This window comes from Lissotriton helveticus, chromosome 2_1 (genome assembly GCF_964261635.1).
Source record: "Lissotriton helveticus chromosome 2_1, aLisHel1.1, whole genome shotgun sequence".
Taxonomy (NCBI): Eukaryota; Metazoa; Chordata; class Amphibia; order Caudata; family Salamandridae; genus Lissotriton; species Lissotriton helveticus.
In genome coordinates, this window is record NC_136059.1 from 2,734,548 (window position 1) to 2,753,352 (window position 18,805).

Consider the following 18,805-nt stretch of genomic DNA (forward strand, 5'->3'; position numbering starts at 1 on the left):
TCTTCCGAGGACGTCCGCCATCTTGGATAAGAGCACCGTTGTCTTCCGAAGACGTGCGCCATCTTGGAAAAGGGCACCGTTGTCTTTCGAGGACGTCCGCCATCTTGGATAAGAGCACCGTTGTCTTCCGAGGACGTGCGCCATCTTGGAAAAGGGCACCGTTGTCTTTCGAGGACGTCCGCCATCTTGGATAAGGGCATTGTTGTCTTCCGAAGACGGGCGACATCTTGGATAAGGGCGCCCGATGCCCATTCTACGGCTGCCACTGGACTCCGTTCAAGCAGCACGCACTCTTCCTCTTAGGCACGGGGCATTCTGGGAATTGTAGTTTTGGTTTAGTTCCCCTCTTCTTTCCAATCCATTTCCATTGTTTTTTCTTTTTTTAAACGAGAGGCAGCTACATACAAATTAGCCTAATGCCCATTTATTGTACAAATCATTGAAAACCAAATTTTCTGATTTAAATGTGGAAGCACAAATACAACATCTTAATTTTAGTATTTAAATGAACCGGCTGCCCTAGGGGTGAGGGGGGCCTACCTGCCCTGCCCCAGGGGTGAGGGGGGCCTACCTGCCCTGCCCCAGGGGTGAGGGGGGCCTACCTGCCCTGCCCCAGGGGTGAGGAGGGCCTGCCCTGCCCCAGTGGTGAGGGGGGCCTGGCTGCCCTGCCCCAGGGGTGAGGGGGGGCCTGCCTGCCCCAGGGGTGAGGGGGGCTGCCCTGCCCCAGTGGTGAGGGGGGCCTGGCAGGTTTTCTCCTAAGCCTGTGTTTCCCCCCCACCAGTGTGTATTTTACACGGTAGATAAAAGACGGAAACGTGTTTTGAACTGCCTTCGTGAACCCTGGCTGATCATTAAAGTAACCAATGACAGAGAGGCCTCATTAACAAGCGTTTACAATGCAATAGGTCTCGCAATGACATTATTTTGAGCTATTGACAATGTAAATGGCATTGCCTTTTATTTATGTTTTTAAGACGAAAACATAAATAAAAGGCATTGTCATGACAATAGCTCAAACTCGCGTAAATGTGAGACCAATTGCATTGCAAATGCTTGTTACACTTGCTAACACGGTCTGTGCACAGGTTTCACCTCATTAGTACCAATTAATCACCCAAATATTGTAAAAAGCAACGGAAAGGTGACCAGGTAACCTTTGCCAAGGGCCTTCCACTACACACCAACACATGTCGCTGTGAGTTAGCAATCGTTGAACCGTTTGAGCTAGAAACCATTATTCGGTATTAGAATCGACATAGTATGGAGCAGATGATGGGTGATCTGGCAAATGCAGCAAATCAAATTAAATAATGCAAACAACGCAGTGGCCTCACAAACGCATCATTCTAGTGGTCCTGACTATGGGACATGTAGTTTACCCTTCCGGTTCAATGCAGAGTGCGGTTAGCGTGCAGAGCTAGGGCTGGGGGGCAGTGTGTCGATTCCTCCACCACCGACCTGGGCCCCACAGCACTGGAGACTGACAACCCCTTGTGCCCTGGGGTTGGAGTATTGACCACTTATTCCACTTAGCTAGTTCGACCTTCAAGGGAAGAGTTGACTGATGGTTGAGGGGGGCTTCAAGACACCCCCTAGCAAAAGGAATAAGCTGCCTAGAAGAAGTGCATAGCAAGGAGCTAAGGCAGGAAGAACTGGAAGCTGCCCCCCTGAACCCCTAGGAAGAGCATAGATTGGGCATAGGAGGCCTTGCTTGATCGGTGAGTTATGGGGGTGCTAACCTCAGATTTCCCAACAATCACATTGGTGTAAGTACATTATATGATAAGGAGGGCATGAGGGGGGCTTAAGGAGCAGGGAAGGGAGAGGAGGAGTTTGGATTGTTAGGGGTACTTAATGCTCAATATTTGGCAAAATAAAGATTCGAAAGACTTTCAAAACAGAAACTAGTCTTTGTATGTCGTATTAGTGGAGAAGTGTGGCTCAATGGTTAGAGCGGCAGACCCTGATGCAGAGGTCTAGCTCGGGACCAGGGTTCAATTCCCGCCTCGGCAGGTCTTTGGCTCAAAAATTCCACGGACCTGATAATTCTCGCCTCGGTGCCTATTCCAATCATGGAGTCCCACTCTGCAACTCTGGGCAATAGCTTGCTTAATCTCCACAACGGCCTCAACAGCGCTAAGGATGCCTGGCCTCCACCTTGGGGGTGCCCCGGAGTGGACACCTCACAGGGAAAGCCAGGATGGGTTCCATAGCGGTATCAATACAAGTGCCTTGAGACCCTTGCGGGCGAGTAGTGCGCTATACAAGTATCAATTTACATTTAATTTGAGGAGCGCACTAATCACTGAGGGGGTATCCATGTGCTTGCGCACGTTTGTGGTCCTTAAGGCGCTTATACGAAGAGCCAGGTCTTCCGCACTCAAGAATGCTCTGATGTGTTGAGGGAGGCGGTAATCTGTCGATGGAAGAGAATGAGCGACCACCAGTTCTTTTGTGGATGCGGCAAATGTGTGAGAGTGAGGCAGAGTGGAGGTGTTTGGTGGTTGGTGAAAGTGTATGCAGCTGTTCAGGTATCTGGTCCTGTGATGTGTAGGCCTCTGTATGTGTGCGTGGGAAGTTTGAATTGGTTGTGCATGTGAGTGGGGAGCCAGTGAAGCTTCTTGAGGTGCGGTGTGATGTGCGTGCGCCATGGGAAGTCGAGCATGAGTCTTGCTGCGGTCTTCTGGATGGCCTGGAGTGTGTAGGAGTTATTTGGAAATTATGGTGTCGATAGTGGCCGTGGTCACTGTGGGGCGCAAAGATGAGAAAGTAGATTCCGATTCCTCCCCTCTATCTTTCAGTTGTTTATGGTCCTCCCTTAAAAGGTCTACATTGAGCGAATCGTTTTTAGGGCCCAACGTAGTTTTAATGTCCAATATTGCTGCCACCAGTTTGTCGAACTGGTGTGATTGGACGCCCCCTTTGCCATGCCCCCCTCTGCCCCACCGGGGTATAAAAATTGGACATTGTCAAGAACGTGCAGCGGACGCGCGCAGCGCATGCGCCGGCGGCGTGCCATGCGCGCCAAAGGCAAGCCCATCTGTGCCCGTCCGCGCCCAGCCGGGCCCTAGGGTCACAGACTTTGGCCAAATTTTAAGCTACACTACTGAGATGCTAAAATTACTCAGACCGTCGGTGGAATCTTGTCCTCCCTTAGCTCCTACTACCCACGCCCACATCATAACTAATGGCATCTCATCTCTCCACACACAGCACGTCACTTCCACCGCCCCTAATTCACACCCTCCTGCAGTCACCAAAGCCTCAGTTACTAAGCAAACCACTCTCCGTTTTATCTACCTCAACACGCGTTCCCTGGCAAGACATCAACTAGATATCTTTCTGCTGCTTACGTCGGTCAAACCTGACGTCCTTCTCATCACCGAAACCTGGCTCATCCAGGACTCTCTGCCCGACATTTAAGCAGCTCTCTCGTCCAACTATTACATCTTGTTGGAAAATCAAGCATCGGGGAAGGCGGGGGGAGGAATCGCCGCCATAATCAATAAAAACTTTAAATTCACCACCATGACCCCTCTCACACTTCCGGAGGTAGAGAATATGGTTATAAAACTAGACACGGACACAGGTTGCTTGGTGTTGGTCCTTATCTATCGCCCCCCTCAGGCTATGCTTACCTTTCCCATGTCCTTAAGTGAACAAATGGCCACACTAGTGATAAACCATGCTAAGGTGCTCCTGGTTCAATACTACTGGTTTAATGACGCCGCCGGGGGACCTCATGCAATCGAACTATCCAAACTCCTTTCTAACTTGAATTTAATCCAACATGTACACAACCCCACTCACAATACGGGACATGTTCTGGATCACACCTGGACCCATAATATCTCACTCTCCATTCCACTAATTTCCCCATGCATTTGATCAGATCATCATCTGATACAATTTACCTTTACCTCGAGCGTCTACAAAAAGCCCACCCCCTTGGCGAGGGGTGAAACCAGGAAGTGGAAACCCTTAAACAAACCGGACTTTATAAAAACTCTGGAGAACTCGGCACCCACCTTCTGCCGGGATGTCAACTCCATGGAAGGAAAAGTCACAGAGTGGCTATTATCAGCTAGTAACACTCACGCCCCCATCGTCAAATTATCTCGTGCTCGCCACTCTGAGGCGCATAAATGGTTTACCATCGACCTCAAAAAACAAAGACTTGAGCTACGCCATACTGAAAGAAAATGGAGATTAAGATACTCTATCGAAGCCAGAGAACAATTTGTCACAGCTCGTAGAGAATACAAAATTGCCATCTCTACCACTAAAACGGCTTACTTCTCCACTAAATTACTTAATGCTCACAACACATCCAAAGAAATTTTCAAAATTGTAAATGATTTATGTAACGACACTAGAACCTCGCCGACTCAGACCCCCACTCAAGACCTCTGTAACTCTTTGAATTACTTCTTTCTGGACAAAATTTCCTCCATTAAAGCTAGCCTCCGCAATACTACAAACTGGGAACCACTTGAAGACATCTCTAAAAATCAAAGCATACTTGACACCTTGCTACCCATCTGTCCAGAAACTCTATCAGCACTTATGACCCGAGTCAATCAGGATCACCTAACGACTGCTGTCCCCCGCATATTTTAAAAGAAATATTCACCGCCCTGCCTCAGAGTGTGCTTCCTTTTCTTAATGAATCCCTCGCCCAAGGCAAGGTCCCCAGCGCCTTCAAGCACGCGACGGTAGTCCACCTTATAAAAAAAAAACAGGGGCAGACCCTAGCCACCCTGTCAACTACCGCCCTATCTCCCTCCTCCCCTTCCTGGCAAAAATATTAGAGGCCCATGTAGCCAGTTGTGTGTCTAGCTTCATCGAATGCTCGGACTACTTAGAGCCTAACCAAGCTGGTTTCCGTCCGGCACACTCTACGGAGGTGGTGATCCTGGCAGTCCTGGACACTCTTAGAGCTAACGCAGACAGGGGCGACCATCAAGCTCTGGTGCTTCTGGATTTGTCGCCGCGTTTGACACGGTCGACCATACTATCTTACTGAACTGTGTCGAGGAAGCAGACCTGTGTGGATCACCACTCGAATGGATAGATTCCTTCCTCGCCGACCGCACTCAAGCAGTCAGGCTTGGGAATTTCACTGCCCCCAAGCTTACCTCCACCTGTGCGGTCCTACAGGGTTCCTCTCTGTCCCCGCTGCTCTTCAATCTATATATGAGACCACTGATTCACTCACTGAAAAACAGAAACATCACTGTCTTCAACTATGCTGACGATCTTCAGATCATATTCTCTCTTGGCTCCCCGAATGCTGTAAGCAAGTTTCAATCTACCATGCTTCACATCCAGCGTTGGATGGATGTGAACCACCTCAAACTCAACCCAGGCAAGACAGAGCTGGTCCTGCCTGGGAACAGCATGGAGAGCTGGGGCACACATTTCTGGCCGCCAGAACTTGGGCCTCCCCCACCCCGTCTCCCTCCGTGAGGAACCTAGTGGTCACCATCAACTCTGACCTCTCGCTTCGAGGTCAGGTCAGCGCTGTGATTTCCTCCAGTGTCCACCTGTGAGAAGTTGGCCTGATGTGCAGTGCTCACTATTCTAGTGATCACTATATATCAGTCCAAACAACCCTTATTGATGATTGGTTGTAAGTCAACCTTATAGACCAGCTATCCTAGTAGCATGGATACGAGCAGTCTAAGGCTAAGACTCTAGAGGGCGTGTTAAGCCAGCTGTTTTACCATCACATTACCCCTTGAACACCCAGTGAAAGGACACCACACAAGTGTTATGAAAATAAACAGTGTATTTATTAGAATCACAACAACCCTGTACTCTTTATGAGGACAGGGTGCTAGGCACACAACAAAACTCTTACGAAAATACTTAAGTTAGCACGTTATACACAAATGCCCGAGGGGCACGAAAAACCATATACTTTAAAAGTGGGATGCGAATTACTAGCAGGTAAGTAACAGTTCTAATAGGCTTTGGAATCGCTAGGACCGGACTAGGGAATCGTTAGATTACTACTAGGAGGCCCAGGGGACTCGGGTGCAGAGTGTGCACTCTCACGCGGGATGCGGGACAAAGTCTATGGAAGCTAGAATTCACAAAGTTAGTGTTCACGGGCGAACCCGACCTGGTAGGAAGAAAACGACAGTGGATCCTGACCCTAGGATAGTGAGGCTATGCTGGGACACCGAAGTGCCGAAGTTACCTAGCCCAGGGGCTGCAGCTGCATAGGTCTGAAAAGACGTCGGGGATCTCGTTGCCGGACCAGGAGCCTGGAAGAAGGAAGTTGCTGGCAGGCGACCAGTGAAGGAAAGTTCGATGGATCCAAGCCTGGATCAAGGAAGAAGAAAACCTGAAAGCAGAGGGGACCAAGTTCTTGAATCACTAGCCAGTGATTAAGTGGGCACCAGGATGGCACCGGGCGAAGTCACCGCAGTCAGGTGAGTGGGCGCTGCTGGGCTCTGCAGTCTCTCGGACCAGGAGGCGTTGTCGGCGACCAGGATGGAGGTGCGAGCTGTCCCACGAAGGATGAAGTCGTTGGCGTCGAAGTTACCCAGGATTGGGCAACAAGCCTTGGCTAATTCAAGCCCACGCGGTGGACTCAAAATGGCGTCTTGAGTGGACCAGGAGGGTCCAGGGTGCTCCTCTTCTGGGAGGGAGCAAGGGCCAGTCTGGAGCAACCAGACCAGCAGCAGAAATGTCGTCGGGCGTCGTCAGGAAGGCCACAAGCCAACGGGCTAGTAGCCAAACAACGCGGTGAGCAGCGGAAAGCAGAAGGGCCCCACGCAGATCGTGGAGATGCTGGGGGGCTGCACTTCGGAGCTGGAGCTGCTCAGAGTCGGGGCTTCTCGGACCCCAAAGCACTCACCAGTAGATTACTCGGCGGGCTTGCTGGAAAGAAGTCGTGCAGTCTTGCAGATGGCCGGTCCCTTGAGGTCTCGTCGCACCCACGGTTCTCAGCTGGGCTGTAGAGGTGGGTAGAGGTCAGAGGTGCCAGGGAAGCCGGTTCTCGTCGAGCTGGGCAGTCGGATTCCGGAGGAAGGACTTACAGCAGACCGCAGTGTTCTTAGATGGTGCCTGCGGATGCAGGGTGACTACTCCTTAGTCACAAGGGAGAAATCTTAGGAAGAAGTCTTGAGTTCCTTTCGCAGAAAGTAGTTTCAGGATTCAAAGATGATCTGATTTGGAAGGGGGCCAGTCTCTACCTTTATCCTGTAAAAAGGGGCTGGCACGCGACTAAGTCCTGCCCTATGGGTGGGACTAGGAGGGGGGTGGTTACACCCACTTCCTTGGCGGGCTTTTCCCCAGCACAGGGTCTGGAGTGACCCTGGAACTGGTTCCAGCCAGCCTATGCACAGTGAGCACCGGGGTGCCACGTGCAGTCACCTTCCTCTAAAGCCCTGCCTACCTACAATACACAAAACCCTGTCTGGGACGGTGCTGGCACCGCCCCTGGCAGGAAACCCTTTGTCCTTATCTCCTGCTCTGGGAGGACTCCCAGCAGCAGGAGGGCAGACTTGTGTCTCGGTGGCAGCATCCATTTTGTGGATGCTAAGGCTCTGTCTGACTTTTAACCGGGTTATAGGTTACAGGCATGTCGTGTCCCTCTAGAAGGGTGGAATGCTAACCCCGTCGCCAGAATTGGCGAGGGGTTAGTATTCCAATTCGTATGACACCTTACTCGACATGTTTTGATAAAGCGATACCAGAGTTGGCACATAACCGCGAGGATTATAATGCACTTAAGAGTATATGGTATGCGATATCATGGAAACGGCTAAGGGATGGATCCCGAAAGCCGCAGACAGGCTCAGCTCATGCTAGAGCACCATCTCACACGATTCCCAGCACTCTGCCTTCAGGATTGTTAAGGCCTGCTATAGGAGTGACTGATAGGAGATCTGTGTGTCCATTTTTAGGGTTAGATATAGGTATACTATATCTAAAGCAAAGGGTGAGTACACCACCTTGCCCCAGCTGTCGTGCAGCCAGTTGTGTCAGTTTTAGTTAGTCAATCCAGGGGTGGCATAATACATGCTTCAGCCCCTGGGAGACTTCTGGGTGCACCTCAGCCCTGGGTACAGGGACTTGGAGAGGGCCCAGTGCCAATTCAGTACCTAAGTACAATTTGGATAGAGAGAACAGCTAGGCTGTGGGTCTGATTAGCAGGCCCACAGCCAGGGAAAGTCGTAAACCAGTGCAGCAAAAAGCAAAAATCTGGGTGATCATAGGATTGCAGACCCTACTCTCCTACATGACCCCCCCCCAAACTTTGGGACAATAAACTAACCTTGACCAGGTGAGTCTTCTTGCTCTAAGTGGAAATACCTGGAGAGCCCATCAGCATTGCTGTGATCAGTCCCAGGTCTATGCTCCACTGTAAAATCCATCCCCTGTAGGGAAATGGACCACCTAAGCAGTTTGGGGTTTTCACCCTTCATCTGATTTAGCCACAAGAGGGGCTTATGGTCTGTCTGAATGGTGAAGTGAGTGCCAAACAAGTAGGCCCTCAGCTTCTTCAGGGCCCAGACCACAGCAAAGGCCTCCCTCTCAATAGCTGACCAATTTTTCTCTCTGGGTGTCAGCCTCCTACTAATGAAAGCAATAGGCTGATCATTACCATCAAAATTCAGTTGAGACAGAACAGCTCCCACACCCAACTCAGAAGCATCTGTTTGGACAATGAATGGCTTGGAGTAATCTGGACTCTTGAGGATAGGTGCTGTGCACATGGCCTGCTTTAGGTCATTGAATGCTTTCTGACAGCTTGCTGTCCACTGAACTTTCTTTGGCATCTTCTTGCTTGTCAGGTCATTAAGGGGGGTCACTATGGACCCATAATTTCTGACAAACTTCCTATAGTACCCAGTCAGGCCCAAGAAAGCTCGAACCTGAGTCTGGGTGATTGGAGGAGTCCAGTCCTTGATGGCCTGTATCTTACTCTCCAGTGGCTGAACCTGGCCTCCACCTACAAGGTGGCCCAGGTATACAACCTGTGTCTGCCCTATCTGGCACTTTGTGGCCTTGATAGTGAGGCCTGCCTTTTGCAGGGCCTCTAACACTTTCCTCAGGTGGACCAGGTGATCCTCCCAGGTGGAGCTAAAGACAGCAATATCGTCAAGATAAGCTGCACAGAAGTCATCCAGCCCAGTGAGGACTTGATTCACCAACCTTTGGAAGGTGGCAGGTGCATTTTTCAGTCCAAAGGGCATTACCACAAATTGATAATGCCCTCCAGGGGTAGAAAATGCTGTCTTAGGTTTGGCTTCCTCAGCTAACCTGATTTGCCAATACCCAGCTGTCAAATCAAATGTGCTTAAGAAGTTGGCAGAAGCCAATCTATCTATAAGCTCATCTGCTCTTGGTATTGGGTGGGCATCAGTCTTAGTGACTGCATTGAGGCCTCTGTAGTCTACGCAAAACCTCATCTCTCTCTTACCACCCTGGGTGTGAGGCTTTGGCACTAGAACTACTGGGCTAGCCCAAGGGCTATCTGAGGGCTCAATGACTCCCAGTTCCAACATTTTCTGCACTTCAGTTTTTATGCAGTCTCTAACATGATCAGGCTGTCTGTAGATTTTACTCTTGACAGGCAGACTGTCTCCAGTGTCAACATCATGGGTACACCAATCAGTTTGGCTGGGTGTCAGAGAGAACATATGTCGAAAGGATTGCAGAACTTGCCTGCAATCCTGTTGCTGATGTTCAGTGAGGCTGCCACAAAAGACAACACCATCAACTGATCCATCATCAGGATTCTGAGTGAGCAGGTCTGGGAGAGGGTCACTCTCTTCCTCCTGTCCCTCATCTGTGGCCATGAGCAAGCTCATGTCCTTCCTGTCAACATATGCTTTGAGCCTGTTAACATGGAGCACTCTGAGAGGGCTCCTGGGAGTTCCAAGGTCCACCAAGTAGGTAACCTCTCCCTTTTGCTCAATGATGGTGTGGGGCCCAGACCATTTGTCTTTCAGAGCTGCTGGGGCCACTGGCTCCAGCACCCACACCTTCTGTCCTGGCTGGTACACAGTCAGTACAGCCTTTTGGTCATGCCAAGCTTTTTGAAGTTCCTGGCTGGCCTCAAGGTTTTTAGATGCCTTTTCCATATACTCAGCCATCCCACCGCTGCCACCAATGTGAGAAGTTGGCCTGATGTGCAGTGCTCACTATTCTAGTGATCACTATATATCAGTCCAAACAACCCTTATTGATGATTGGTTGTAAGTCAACCTTATAGACCAGCTATCCTAGTAGCATGGATACGAGCAGTCTAAGGCTAAGACTCTAGAGGGCGTGTTAAGCCAGCTGTTTTACCATCACATTACCCCTTGAACACCCAGTGAAAGGACACCACACAAGTGTTATGAAAATAAACAGTGTATTTATTAGAATCACAACAACCCTGTACTCTTTATGAGGACAGGGTGCTAGGCACACAACAAAACTCTTACGAAAATACTTAAGTTAGCACGTTATACACAAATGCCCGAGGGGCACGAAAAACCATATACTTTAAAAGTGGGATGCGAATTACTAGCAGGTAAGTAACAGTTCTAATAGGCTTTGGAATCGCTAGGACCGGACTAGGGAATCGTTAGATTACTACTAGGAGGCCCAGGGGACTCGGGTGCAGAGTGTGCACTCTCACGCGGGATGCGGGACAAAGTCTATGGAAGCTAGAATTCACAAAGTTAGTGTTCACGGGCGAACCCGACCTGGTAGGAAGAAAACGACAGTGGATCCTGACCCTAGGATAGTGAGGCTATGCTGGGACACCGAAGTGCCGAAGTTACCTAGCCCAGGGGCTGCAGCTGCATAGGTCTGAAAAGACGTCGGGGATCTCGTTGCCGGACCAGGAGCCTGGAAGAAGGAAGTTGCTGGCAGGCGACCAGTGAAGGAAAGTTCGATGGATCCAAGCCTGGATCAAGGAAGAAGAAAACCTGAAAGCAGAGGGGACCAAGTTCTTGAATCACTAGCCAGTGATTAAGTGGGCACCAGGATGGCACCGGGCGAAGTCACCGCAGTCAGGTGAGTGGGCGCTGCTGGGCTCTGCAGTCTCTCGGACCAGGAGGCGTTGTCGGCGACCAGGATGGAGGTGCGAGCTGTCCCACGAAGGATGAAGTCGTTGGCGTCGAAGTTACCCAGGATTGGGCAACAAGCCTTGGCTAATTCAAGCCCACGCGGTGGACTCAAAATGGCGTCTTGAGTGGACCAGGAGGGTCCAGGGTGCTCCTCTTCTGGGAGGGAGCAAGGGCCAGTCTGGAGCAACCAGACCAGCAGCAGAAATGTCGTCGGGCGTCGTCAGGAAGGCCACAAGCCAACGGGCTAGTAGCCAAACAACGCGGTGAGCAGCGGAAAGCAGAAGGGCCCCACGCAGATCGTGGAGATGCTGGGGGGCTGCACTTCGGAGCTGGAGCTGCTCAGAGTCGGGGCTTCTCGGACCCCAAAGCACTCACCAGTAGATTACTCGGCGGGCTTGCTGGAAAGAAGTCGTGCAGTCTTGCAGATGGCCGGTCCCTTGAGGTCTCGTCGCACCCACGGTTCTCAGCTGGGCTGTAGAGGTGGGTAGAGGTCAGAGGTGCCAGGGAAGCCGGTTCTCGTCGAGCTGGGCAGTCGGATTCCGGAGGAAGGACTTACAGCAGACCGCAGTGTTCTTAGATGGTGCCTGCGGATGCAGGGTGACTACTCCTTAGTCACAAGGGAGAAATCTTAGGAAGAAGTCTTGAGTTCATTTCGCAGAAAGTAGTTTCAGGATTCAAAGATGATCTGATTTGGAAGGGGGCCAGTCTCTACCTTTATCCTGTAAAAAGGGGCTGGCACGCGACTAAGTCCTGCCCTATGGGTGGGACTAGGAGGGGGGTGGTTAACCCCACTTCCTTGGCGGGCTTTTCCCCAGCACAGGGTCTGGAGTGACCCTGGAACTGGTTCCAGCCAGCCTATGCACAGTGAGCACCGGGGTGCCACGTGCAGTCACCTTCCTCTAAAGCCCTGCCTACCTACAATACACAAAACCCTGTCTGGGACGGTGCTGGCACCGCCCCTGGCAGGAAACCCTTTGTCCTTATCTCCTGCTCTGGGAGGACTCCCAGCAGCAGGAGGGCAGACTTGTGTCTCGGTGGCAGCATCCATTTTGTGGATGCTAAGGCTCTGTCTGACTTTTAACCGGGTTATAGGTTACAGGCATGTCGTGTCCCTCTAGAAGGGTGGAATGCTAACCCCGTCGCCAGAATTGGCGAGGGGTTAGTATTCCAATTCGTATGACACCTTACTCGACATGTTTTGATAAAGCGATACCAGAGTTGGCACATAACCGCGAGGATTATAATGCACTTAAGAGTATATGGTATGCGATATCATGGAAACGGCTAAGGGATGGATCCCGAAAGCCGCAGACAGGCTCAGCTCATGCTAGAGCACCATCTCACACGATTCCCAGCACTCTGCCTTCAGGATTGTTAAGGCCTGCTATAGGAGTGACTGATAGGAGATCTGTGTGTCCATTTTTAGGGTTAGATATAGGTATACTATATCTAAAGCAAAGGGTGAGTACACCACCTTGCCCCAGCTGTCGTGCAGCCAGTTGTGTCAGTTTTAGTTAGTCAATCCAGGGGTGGCATAATACATGCTTCAGCCCCTGGGAGACTTCTGGGTGCACCTCAGCCCTGGGTACAGGGACTTGGAGAGGGCCCAGTGCCAATTCAGTACCTAAGTACAATTTGGATAGAGAGAACAGCTAGGCTGTGGGTCTGATTAGCAGGCCCACAGCCAGGGAAAGTCGTAAACCAGTGCAGCAAAAAGCAAAAATCTGGGTGATCATAGGATTGCAGACCCTACTCTCCTACACCACCAACTTCGGAAAATCGCACACCTGCTGACTTATTCAGCATTAATTCAGGTAGTGCTCGCACTAATACTCTCATGGCTTGACTTTTCAAATTCTATCTACCTCGGTCTACCTGTCGGTTTGCAAAAAACAGGCTTGAAATGGTCCAGAATCAGGCAGCAAGACTGATTCTTAAACAACCAAAGTGGCTGTCAGCCAGACCTGGTCTGGCCACAGCTCCACTGGCTTCCGATAGCCCAACGAGTAGCCTTCAAGACCGGCTGCTTAGCCTTTAGGGCTCTGCACCGCAAGAGCCCCAGATTCATCAGTAGCTTGATCACCAAATATACCCCGCGGTGCAGCCTCCACTCAGTCCACCACTTTCTGCTCACCACTTCGTCTTTTAGATGGAAACGTCTGGGTGGCTGCCGCTTCTCCCACTTGGCCCCAGACTCAGGAATTCTCTCTCTCTAGCACTCAGAAGTTGTAATAACCTCCGCAGCTTCAGAAAGGCTTTAAAAACATGGCTATTCGAGCAAGCCTATGCCTAGTAACTCGGCTGCAACAGTCTCCAGTACTTAGCGCCATGAAACCTAAGGGTGTACGTGCGCTTTATAAGTGCCTACTAATATAACATAACATAACATAACATAACAGCGTGATCAACAGGATTCGTGGGCCCAGTGTGTTTGGTATTCGTTGCGCCAGGAGCCAGGTTCATTACATCTGATGGCAAAGGTTGCGTCATATCCATTCTGGTCTTTCCCATCTCGACAATATGGGCGTGTGGCCGGATAATCTGCCAGTTGTAGCTCCAAAAGAGGAGGCCAGTAGTGATTCACCAACATAGAACTTATTGTAGTCCACTGGGGTGTGGGCGTGAGATTGTGGCGCAACCAAGCAGTGAGCGAGGTGGAAGAGCGAGAGCCAGGGGAATTACCAAGCACAACTCTCCGACCAACAAACCGACTCCAGCAGCACCCCGCCAGCCCTTTTGCTTGGGTACCAAACGCTTATTCCACTCTGGTTTTGTGAATTGTTGTGCAATGCAAAAAACAGAAGAGGGGCCCTGAAAACTAAGCAAGCTAAGAGGGGAACAACCCGCCAGGGCGAGATAATTGACAAGAAAACATGAAAGGGGGGTTCCCAATAGTAAGGAGGAGGTATTCACAACTCTCTAGATAAAGGAAAAACCAAAAGCCCACAGAACACCTAAAAAATATCAAATATTTCTTTTTATTAACATAGAAAAATAATTCAATTATGGAGATTTAATATACAATACATTTCTTTATTTATTTTATTTATTTATTTTGAAAGTTTTATATAGCGCGGACAAGATCCTTGCAGATATCAGAGCGCTTTACAAAGAGAAGTACATGAGGGAGCATAGTCAGACAAATACATCAATAGGTCAAATAGTACAAATAGGTGGCTACAGAGCCAAACGTGTGAGTAATAAGACAGTTAATACAAATAAACAAATGGGTCCAACATGTAGTATAGATCGGTGCAGGGTGTTAACAGAGTTCGAGATAATAGATCAAGTGTATTTAGCCATGAGGATAGCTTTTACTTCATTTTTAAAGAGTGTGGTGGAAGAGATAAGCCTGGTCTCGGGCGGGAGAGAGTTCCAGATCCTAGGCGCCATTCCTGAGAAGGAGCGCTTATATGTTTTTTCCTTCCGGAATCTTCAAGGTTTCAACAGAAGATTGTTTGTGCTTCTAGTGTTTCTAGCTCCTCCAGAGATTGTCAGTTTCTGAGCGAGGTAGCCGGGTGAGTTTAGGTGTACCGCCTTGTGTGTCATGCAGGCGATTTTCAGATGTATTCTGGCTTCAAAAGGCAGCCAGTTCAGGGATTTCAAGTCAGGGGTAATATGGGAGTGTTTCTTTGACCCAGTGATGAGTCTCGCTGCAGCGTTTAGAGAAGCTCTTAGGGGTACTGTTGTAGTTAGGGGGAGTCCGCAGAGGGCGATGCTGCCGTATTCAATTCGAGGGAGGACTAGTGCTTGTACTGCGGTTTGGAAGTCTTTGGCTGGGAGGTAGGGTTTAAGTTTCCTCAAAGTGTTGATCTGGAAGTTTGCTCCCTTTGTTGCCTTGCTGATATGTTGCTGCATGTTCAGATTGGTGTCGAGTGTTATGCCTAGAGATTTTGCTGAGTCCACAATGGTGGGTTGGACATTGAGTGCGGTTAGGTGTTTAAGCCAAATTTGAGTGGTGGAGACCTTCACTGGAGGTGATATCAGAAGGAACTCTGTTTTCAGGGCATTGAGTTTGAGATGATTATCGGCAAGCCAGGATTGGGTGCATCTGATCGTTGAGTTGTAAATGTAAATGTAAATTGATACTTGTATAGCGCACTACTCACCCGCAAGGGTCTCAAGGCGCTTGTACGAATACCGCTGTGGAACCCATCCTGGCTTTCCCTGTGAGGTGTCCACTCCTTGGCACCCCCAAGGTGGAGGCCAGGCATCCTTAGCGTTGTGGGGGCCGTTGTGGAGATTAAGCAAGCTATTGCCCAGAGTTGCAGAGTGGGACTCCATGATTGGAATAGGCACCGAGGCGAGAATTATCAGGTCTGTGGAATTTTTGAGCCCAAGACCCGCCGAGGCGGGGAATTGAACCCTGGTCCCGGGCTAGACCTCTGCATCAGGGTCTGCCGCTCTAACCATTGAGCCACACTTCTCCACTGTGTTCAGGAGCAAGATGTCTTTGGGGGACTGTAATTTGAGATAAAGTTGGGTGTCATCTGCGTACATGTGAAAGTGTACATTGGATGCTTGTAGCAAGGTGGTGAGGGGTTCCATGACTAGGTTGAACAGAGTTGGGGATAGAGAGGATCCTTGGGGGACACCTAGCATTACGGGTATTGTCGAGGACATCAGGTTGTTGCTTTTGAATTTCTGCGACCTGTTGTGAAGAAATATTTATTTTATTTATTTTTATTTTATTTTTTCAACTTGTAGGGCGCAACAGCTACCCAAAAAGGGTTTCCCGGCGCCTAGACTCAGCTAGTAGAAAGACAGGAGAAGGAAGGTGGCTATTGAGAATTATTGATCAAATAGCCAGGTCTTGATATGCCTTCTAAACCTGGTGTAATTTTCCTCCTTTCGGATAAAGGGAGGGAGTGTGTTCCAGAGGGAAGGTCCCAGGTGTGCAAAAGATCTGCCACCTACTCTTGCCAGTTTGAATCTTGGCACACAAAAGTTGGCTGCTGATTGGGACCGAAGATTACGCTTAGGAATATAAGGGTGGGCTAGAGCTAGGAGGTATTTAGGTGCCGTGCCTGCTTTGATTCTGAACATATAGTTCAGTGCTTTAAAGCGGATTCTGTTTTCAATCCTGAGCCAATGGAGTTCCCGGCGATGACTTGAGACTCCGATGTTTTTTTGAATATTGCATAATAGGCGGACTGCTGCGTTCTGGACCAATTGTAGTCGGCCAACTACTGCTTTGTTAGCGCCCAGGTACAGAATGATGCCGTAGTCAAGCCGAGATGTTATAAGGGCATTGACTACGGTCTTTTGTGTGGCAAGAGGCAGCATCCAGAGGATTTTCCTCAACCATTTGACTATGGTGAGGCATAGACCAGTAACTTTACTGGCCTGTTGATTCATGGACAAGGAGTTGTCCAGAATAAAACCCAGATTTCGAACATGGGTCACCGGGGTAGGAAAGGCGCCCATCTGATCAGGCCAATGTAGAGGATTCCACAGTTCTCGATGCTTTCCCAGGACCAAGATCTCTGTCTTGTCCCCGTTGAGTTTTAACTGGTTTCTCGTCATCCAATTCAGGATGTTTTGGAGTCCTGCTTTGAGTAGAGAGGGGGAGTTAGGACAGGATTCGGATAGGGAAAAGATGATTTGGGAGTCGTCGGCGTAAGTCATAAGGGTGAGACCAGATTTTTCAGCAAGGTCGGCCAGGGGTCTGAGATATAAATTAAAAAATAACGGACTCAGAATAGATTCCTGAGGCACTCCGTGGGGTGCTCGCAGGGTGTCCGAAGAGGCTCTTGAAGAAGTAATTTGGAATGTTCGTTCCGTCAGGAAAGAACGGATCCATTCAAGGGCCTTTCCGCGTACACCATTTCTATGCAATTCCTTGATGAGAATTTCATGAGAAATGGTGTCGAAGGCCGCGCTCAGATCTAACAGCACGAGCGCGACCGTCTGACCTTGATCAAGAAGCTTTCGAATATGTTCAGTAACTCCAAGCAGGGTGGTTTCTGTAGAGAAGCCTGCCCTAAAACCTGACTGAGAGGGGTGTAGAAGTGAACTTTCTTCTGCAAAATTTGATAGAGCTGAATGCACATGTCTCTCCATACATTTGGAGAAGGCAGGAAGCAGGGATATTGGTCTGTAGTTGGCAAGGATATCTGGATTTGCTGTAGGTTTTTTTAAAAGAGGCGTAACCATGGCATGTTTCCATAGGGCTGGGACAGTGGCAAGGGCAAGAGAGGAATTCAAAAGATTTACAATGATTTCCAAGGCACTGTCATCAAGTTGCTTAATGATTTTGACTGGAATAGGGTCCCTAGGAGAGCCGGATTTAATGGTCTTAAGAATCAATTTCAGTTGATCTACTGAAAAGGCCGGCCAGGATTCCAATGTATTGGCACAGAAGGGAGTTATTTCTGAGTCAGAGTAAGAGGATGGTTCTTTGTTTTTGGCATTAATATCAAGGATAATTTTATCAATTTTTTCGGTGAAAAAGCATGCTAAAGCCTGGCATTGTTGAGTGTTTAGTGGGGGTCCTTCAGCTGTAGTGTGAGCGCCAGCCAGTTCTTTTACTTTATTAAAAAGGGTTTTTGGCATATTAGTGGCTTCCGTGATGGTTTTGGAAACAAACGTGGCTCGTGCTTTAGCGCAGGCCGTGTGATAAAGGTTCCTAGCTTCATGATAGTTTTTTTTAGCGTCAGGGGCGTAGTTTTTTCGCCATTTGCGTTCAAGCGCTTTGCATTTGGATTTCTCAATTTTTAGGCTATCATTGAACCATGGGGCCGGGTGGCGATGTCTGCTCCCTTTAATGCGGGAAGAGGGCGAGCATTTGTTAGCGGCATCGCTGAGCCATTTTTGAGCAGCAACCGCTAAGCTGTCCATGTTTTGGCTATTACTCGGAGGGTTGTTTTTAAGGGCTGAGTTTAGCATTGCTAAGTCCACTAATTTCCAATTTTTCCTCGATGTCTTAGGAAGGACGAGTTGTACATTGGGGGTGGATGGGAACGTAATGCTGAATTTTATTAAGTGATGGTCCGACCAACATATTGGCGTGGTTGCAATACATTTTAACTCTTTAATGTTGGAGATTAAAGGGTCCAGGAGGTGGCCGGCTGTGTGAGTGGGTTCAGAATTAATCAGGGACAAATTTAGCGCTTTCAAGTCGTCAAGTAAATGTGAACAGGAGGGAATGGAGGGGTCTTCAAGGTGCAAATTTAAGTCGCCCAACAAAGAAAAATTACTTAAAGTAATAAAGTGTGGGGTGATAAAATTAGCTAAATTAGATGCCCAATGAGAAAAATTACCGGGGGGGGCGATAAATCAGAAGGCCTGACATTGTGAAATTCGGGTTCAAGGAGATTTTAAAAAGGCCCGCTTCACAGTCTGGGATAGCTACTGGTTCCAGGGTGCATTTTAGATCTCTGTTAAAAATAATTGCGATACCTCCACCAAGCTGTTTGTTCCTGTCTATCCTGGCAATGGCATAGTTGTCAGGGAGGGCGGCAGCAACGTCCGGTCCGGCACTGTCGTGTAACCATGTTTCGGTTAAAAAGAGGACGCTGGGGTTATTGTCAACTAGAAGGTTAAAAATGTCGTATTTATGTTTCGGCAATGAACGACAATTGGAGCTATAAAACACATATTTTATAGGCTCTTTATTATGCAGTATTTTACATTTCCTGTGTCTCCTGTGAGTGTCAGCGTGGGGTTGGCCTATTGTAATGGTTAGTTTACAGTTGGCGCAAGAGCGTACTCCCGTTTTGTGAAGG